Raw genomic sequence first — 7,298 nt, 5'->3', positions numbered from 1 at the left:
GGGGCGGCAGGAGGAGGAGGCGGGTGGGGGGCAGAGAAAAGGAGGCGGCGTCGGCGGTGACTTTACAGAAGAGTTCCCAGGCGCCCTCTGAAAACTGACTAGACTAGTCAATTTCAACCGGGGTCGACGGTGCCCCTGGGAAACAGAAGAATGCGAGATCGGGAAAGGGGGGCACGGACGGCGACGGGGTGGCGAGCCTGAGTTCTCGGGTTCCCTAGACTTTTGCTTGCGCGCACACACACAAACACACACACAGGCGCGCGCGCGAGCTCCCAGGCACACGCGCGCGCGCGCACACACACACCCCTCGCTCCCTCCGGCACCACAAAGTCCTCCGAGCCCGGGAACTGAGAGGAGATCAAAAGCATTTTTTGCGCGCAAGTGCGCGCTTCGGAAGCGGAGAGAGGTCAGCCAGCCCGGCCGCCCGCCCGCCCCTTGGCTTTTGCTTTCGCCAAGCTTTGCTCGGCGGTGGAAGGAGATTGCAGAAGAGCAGCCAGCCGGTGTGACACACACACACACACACACAGAGCGCGCGCCTTTGGGCTTTGCAACTTGGTGCGCCGGGCAGTGCGAGGATCTCTACTGGCCGATGAGGTGAGTTGGGCGAAAGAAAAAATTTGCTGGTTGGGGGGGGGGCGGACCAAGGTGGCGGCGGCGGAATAGGAGTAGTAGTGGAGCGGCAGGACCAGGGGAAAGGAATCGCACTCTTGCTTTGCTGCCAACACAAAGGTTTATTCCTCTCCCCCCCCCCCACGCCTCCCCTTTATTCTCCTTATTTGGTAACTCCTCGGTGCCTTGTGTTGCAGATTGCAAACTCTCGACTCGGCTGTGTCCAAAACTAAAGCTCCGCTCCGTCCCGCTCAGCCTTTAGATCTGTAGAAATCAATGGCTTGTTAATTGTTCTGGGTTTTTTAAAAACAACTTATAAAAATATATATACTCGATTGCCAGGGCATTATATGGCAAAACGCGCTCACAGAACACGAGTTGCTTCCCTTGGCTTGTAAAGTACCTTTCCAAAACTGTTCCAAGGTTTGAGATACACACATAGATTCATATAGATTCCTGCCGCTCCGCTCCTGAATTACTATTCTCCCTTCTCTTTCCACCCCCTCTCCCCAAATTGATTTCCTTGTAACTCGCTCTCTTTGCAGCTATTGGGCACAATTAATGAGGTTTTTTTTTTATTTAAAAAAATCTACCCGCGGTTTCTCACTGGAGAGGGAGAAATGTTGCCAGTTTTCAGCTTTTAGGAGATTACGTCTCTCCTTTTCTCTCTGCTGTGTGTACATTCATTGCATGAAAAATGATACATCTGAAACGTTTGCTGCTGCGATTCAAAGGTTGCCTCCGACCTCCTCAGTAACCTTTGCTCTTGGCTTTTCTTTCCTGCTGCGGGAGTGTTTCTCTTGCCTTCCCCCTACAGGGCTGGTATTTTTAATAACTGTTGTTCAGCATCTTTAGTCTCCCTCTTACATAATGATCCCGCTCTTCTGCCCCCTCCTCTTCCCTATTCTGCCCCCTCCCCAGTTGTTTGAGGAAGGAATGTTTCAGATATTGAGAGTTCCTCCGCAGGTAGAGTCCTGAACTGTAAGATTAGATTTCTCGGCTAGGAAGGATGTTTACCATTACTTTGTACTCCAGACCACATTCCAATGGGGTGGAGACACTATCCTGTGTCAGGGCAACACCGTACATGTCCAGATTCAGATAAAGGTGGGAAGGTGTGCCAGATTAAACCCTCCCCTAGAGTTCATTCCTGGTGCCTAGATGCAATAGGAGCAATCAAAATCTAAATTGTGTGCGTCTTGTGCTGTCTGCTGACCTTAGTATTGCAGAGTTCATGGAACCGTGGTGTTTTTGGATGTGATCCAAAACTCATCAAATTCAGTCTCTGCGCCAAGGTAGGATCTTTCGGACATACAACAGACACAGGAGAGAGTGTTATTTTATTGCACCTGTATTATATAATAGGACAGGGAAAGAGAGCAGGAGGATTGGACAGAAATGCCACCAAAGGTCTGCAGGACGGTGAAAGGATAATCGGTTTTGCTACTGACCCTAAACTTTAGTGGAAAACATTGCATTTGAAAAAGCAAGACAGGATGTGCTGGATGGAAAATCCTCTTGGTGGACACTTGCAACTCTCACCTGATCTCAGTGGGTGGCTACGTGCCAGAGGCCAAGCCTGCCTATCAGTTGCACCCTCTAACATGGAAGATCTGACCCTTAACCCAGATGTATGGGGCAGGCTGTAATTACTTAGTGATGGGGAAATTCATTCTGTGTATGCATCAGGGCACTCTGCTATTATGTCATGTGTTTGAAGGCTGATTCCCCTGGGCTGAGCAATGCCTCAAATTAATTCCTTCTCAGCTGGGTGGGAAGGGGTGTCTATGGAGCCCAGGTTGTTGTTTATATGTATGTTTATTATTTAAAACATTTGGGAGGGACAGTTACGACTCTCATTGTAGAATTTGAGCAGATGGGCTCTTCTGTTCATTCTGCAGAAACTTTTTCCAGGAGGAAATGTTTAATCCACCATATCCAATCCCACAGCTCCAGTTTTGGTAATTAACAAACCTCTCATACCACAAGGGGTTGTTATTAAATTAACCCAGTGTTATCTGTTCTGACTGGCAACAACAATTCAAGACCTCCTTTCACATTATCTACTGTCTAATCTTTTATCCTGGAGATACTGGGGATTGGACCTGGTGCATGTGCACTGCAGTCCCTCCCCTGCTGAACTCTCTTTTTTCTATACATATATTTTTAGTTTTTTAAAATTAATTTAAAATTTAAAAATGCAAACAAACAAAAAAATAACCAAAGTTAAAAAAAGAAGAGAACTTCTCTAGACCAGAAATGGAAGAGACATAAAGTGCTCATTGTGGTAGAAGAATATATGGACTCTTGACTATTGCAGAACTTTACATTACCACACTTCCAACATTTTCTTATCTCTCAGCACACTCCCTTTGCCAGTCAAATCTCCTTACTTCTCTCAGTCTTCACCCTGCTTTCTGAACATCTCCCAGTGCAGTATTCGCTCATCTCCTTTCAAAGTCTAGTTTGCTAGTCTGAAGAACTAGCAACACATCTCAGGTGTTCCCTTTCAGTTATCAGTGAGGTAGCATCCAACTAGTCAATGATAGGCTAGGTCTCTTCAAACTTTTCAGACCCAGGACCCCTTTCTTAACCTTTAACCATATATTTGCATGGTGATAGTGCTCAGGCTGTGGTCCACTAGTGAGTCTTGACTGTTGAAGATCAGTGGTGGAAAACCATTGACAAACATTCATGAAGTTATGATCCTACATGGTCTTCATGCATGGCTAAGGTGGAGGGAACTCCTTGCTCTATCTAAATGGCACCCTTTCTCCTAAACCATCCTAATCTGGAGTTTATCATTAAGCATGGCCCGGCCATTTCCTTATGGTGATTTTCCACTCCTCTGCACTGTAACATCTAGCACTAAACACCATATAATTCCACCCTACTTTGTGGAGAACTTGCTTGCTACTGTCAGATGCCTTCTTTGTTAGAGACTGGGAAATGCTCCGTTTGTATCTCTTGACAGTTCAATGCATCTTTGATCAAGCTCAGACATAATTTTATATTCATGTTCTCCCACCTCACCCCAGTCATTATATTGTATGTGCATCTGAATGCGCATCCTTTGTTACCCAGTACTATAAATTCATCTCCACATTAATTCAAGTATGTGTCTTTTGACTGCCTGAGAGGGGCCGCTCTGTGATCAGTTTCAAGTTGTGACAGAGGGCTTCTTGGATTTTCACTTATCGGTTGTGAGACAAGTAGTTCAGCTCTATTGATGTAGCCACTACCATACCTTTTGGGTCATAGATTTACTTTACAATTCAAATTCCAGTGGGTTGTTGTTTTTTGTGGCAGTGTGGAATTCCTCTTAAATATTCTTTTCTTCCTCTTTACTCCCTTCCTGAGTCAAGGTCACTCAGATATTCACTGGGCAGGAGGTCAATTTTATTCCCATCCCAAGACCATTTGAAGATTCAAATCTTTCTATTGTGCCGGATTAACATTTGAAAGGGCCAACCCAGCTATTCTGCTGGTTTATCCTTCAGATGCTGTGAGGATGAGGTGGCAGGGATTATACCTTTTTATCACTTCTGCATTGGCAATTGAGGCAACAACTTCTGCCTCAGAGCAAAGGTTGTAAACAGCTGAGGCTTCTCAGGGTTGTCAGAACTTGAAGGAAATGGGGATTTGTGTGGTGATGGAAAGTAGAGAGTGTTAAGTTACCGCTACTAATGGGGATTAGTCATTGTTGACTTCAAGCAGTTTATTTGTCCACATCCACCAAGCTCTTCACCTTTCAGTTTATTCTTCCCAAATGAAGAGGAGATGGCCTCAGGAAACAGCAGAAGAGGCAGGTTAGGTATACAGGAAACAGTGCCACCAGTTGAGCTGTTTTCAGTATTAGGCCTTGTTTCAAAACCAGCAGGTGCCCCCCTTCTTAAATATACTGTAAGATGCTGATTCCTCTTTCTTCCACTGTGGCTGTGACTGTTCCCATTTCATCAAGCTTGGTAAGCAACTCCACACAAACCCCAGTCAATTCCAGATAGAAAAGGACTGTCAAGGGATGCTCCTTCATTCAGAATGTTGCTGCTTCACAGAACAAATTCCAGAGCTGCACCGCATTCCTCCCCCCCCCCCTTTTTAAAAAAGCATTGTTTTAGAAATCCCCTAGATATCCACAACCTTTTTCAGTTTTCCTCCACCCTTTGCTCCCTGATGCTTCTGGGCTCAGGGGAAGCGACCCAGGAGAGTTATGTAAGAACTTCTAGTGTATATATCATCGCGCTCCAATATCCTCTCAAAGGGGTTGAGAGAAATAGGCCAAGCGCTCAAACTAAGTTATTGCTCAGAGTAGGCCTGTTGAAATTAACGGGCTTCTTCATTTCAATACACTGAAGACAACCCTCTATTGTTCATTTTTTTGTTTTACTTTTTTAAATGTTTCATACAACTTTCCCACAGAACTCAAAGTGGTTTGCACGAAAAATAAAGAAGGCAAGGCATGTAAACAAAAGCAAATAATTATAAATCACAATAAAAGTATATATGAGTGCCTCCACGAAATTTAAATCCTTGGCCAAATAGGAAGATCTTACTGTAGATGTGGTGAACCTCTGGCCCTCCAGATGTTGCTAAGACTCAAGCTCCCCTGAACTTCAACCAGTATGGGCAAGAGCGAGGGATGATGAGAGTTGTAGTCCAGTAGCACCTGGGGAGCACTTGGTCCCCGTTTTACAGTCTTTTTGGGAAGGCAGCAATGTTGGAACCATCTTACCCGCTTCTGAGTAAAGGTTTCAAAGTTTGGGGGCCACTGTTGAAAAAGCCCAATCCTTGACCACTGCTAAATAGCAACCTCTGGCCACTGTTACATAGAAAGAATGGATAACGCTGCCTTCTCCCAGGTATGTCATAGATATTTCATAGAATCATAGAGTTGGAAGGGGCAGGAGAATCATCTAGTCCAACTCTCTGCAATGCAAGAATATGCAGCTGTCTCTTATGGGGATCGAACCTGCAACCTTGACTTTGTCAGCACCAGGCTCTAACCAACTGAGCTATCCAGCTTCTGACTGAGTCTTCATTGGCAAGTGGGCTTCTGTGGGGACAGATGGATCTATATCCATCTAGCTATCACATTTGTATCCTGATCTTCCCTCTAAGGAACTCAGGATGGTGGTTTTTTTTAGTGCTTCACATTTTTCAGGTGTTTTCAAAGGGTTGGCTTTAAACCAGGAAACACATAATGTAGGAAATTGGTATGTTAAAAAGGGCTAGAAAAGTCGGTGAGGATTTTTGCCCTTTCAGGGTCCAGAAGCCTATGATGAGTTGCCATTATGGCAGCACTACAAAATTGATATCCAAGTTCTCTGGCAAGGACCACCTTGGTAGATCTTATTTTGAGCCAGGTTTCACTAAAGTTTAGCCACGGAGTCTGTTTTCAACCCTGAAATATGTGAAGTCGTAATTAGATGAGTGCCTCTGAGCGTATACAGAGTACCTTCTGCTTCACAATGAGTAATTCCTATTAGTTCCCATGCATGTGGAAACAAGGGGGGTAGGATTACCAGACAGGCTTCAACAGCTCCACCTGGTCACTTAAAAACCCCCAACCCAATCAAGCCCTGCATCATTGCGAAGAAGGATTAACTTGCCAAATCTAGTTGAGTTTTCACTTTCCCACCATGGGCATGGCTGCTCTGACACTCTGAAACTCATTCAGTACTTGAATCAGCCTGGGAATGACCATATGCTAGTTAACATGCTTTAATCTGCCTGAAATCCTGACGCAACTGGAGTGTTATTTCTGGAGACTGTATTTGTGTCTATCAGTTCTAAAGAAGGGAAGGGTCCTTTTTTCTGCTATAGCAATCCTGTAGTTCCATATGGTGTATTACAGGGTCCCTGCCCACGCCTGGTTTTTTGCAGACCTTCTCTGTTCTCATATAACTTCTGCATGATTCAGGTAGTAAACAGAGGACTAGATCACTCATGAATGCACATTACTCAAGAAGGACTCTACTCAATTAGACCAGAGGTCTCTCTAGCTTAAGGGATGCGGGTGGCGCTGTGGGTTAAACCACAGAGCCTAGGACTTGCTGATCAGAAGGTTGGTGGTTCGAATCCCTGCAATGGGGTGAGCTCCCGTTGCTCGGTCCCTTCTCTTGCCAACCTAGCAGTTCGAAAGCACGCCAAAGTGCAAGTAGATTAATAGGTACCGCTCCGGCGGGAAGGTAAACGGCGTTTCGCCAGAAGCGGCTTAGTCATGCTGGTCACATGACCCGGAAGCTGTACGCCGGCTCCCTCGGCCAGTAAAGCAAGATGAGTGCCACAACCCAAGAGTCAGTCACGACTGGACCTAATGGTCAGGGGTCCCGTTACCTTTTACTCTCTAGCTTAGCATTCTGTTGTCAGCCCTGGCTAACCAGATATTTCCAGGAAACCCGTAAGCAGGAGATAATGGCAAGAGTCCTCCCCCATTGTTTCCCATCAGCACTTGCTCTTTAGGGATATATTGCCTCTGAACATGGAGGCTCTACTTAATTATCATGCCTAAGCAACTGATGGGCCTATCCTCCTTGAATGTGTCTAGTTCTCTTTTTACTTGCTGCCTCATCACCTGACGACTCGGTACTTCCCATAGTTTTTCCCTCCTGAGTGGAAATGCTGCAGGGGGGCAGACAGGAAAACGGTTGGAGGGCAATGGGTTAAGCTCACACACACACACACACACA

At 45.7% G+C, this 7,298-nt stretch overlaps 1 protein-coding gene across 3 annotated transcripts in view; it reads left to right on the top strand.

The window, feature by feature from the left end:
• Positions 1-30: 30 nt before the first annotated feature.
• CASKIN2 (CASK interacting protein 2) overlaps positions 31-7,298 on the top strand; it is a 99,622-nt gene continuing 92,354 nt past the window's right edge. For all 3 annotated transcript variants that reach the window (XM_053375887.1, XM_053375886.1, XM_053375885.1), the window contains exon 1: positions 31-594. The gene's annotated coding sequence lies outside the window, so the exon portion shown is untranslated. The remainder of the gene's footprint in view (positions 595-7,298) is intronic.

Source organism: Podarcis raffonei, chromosome 2 (genome assembly GCF_027172205.1).
Source record: "Podarcis raffonei isolate rPodRaf1 chromosome 2, rPodRaf1.pri, whole genome shotgun sequence".
NCBI lineage: Eukaryota > Metazoa > Chordata > Lepidosauria > Squamata > Lacertidae > Podarcis > Podarcis raffonei.
Note: the sequence above shows the minus strand (reverse complement) of the source record. Positions and strands in the feature narration are given on the sequence as shown.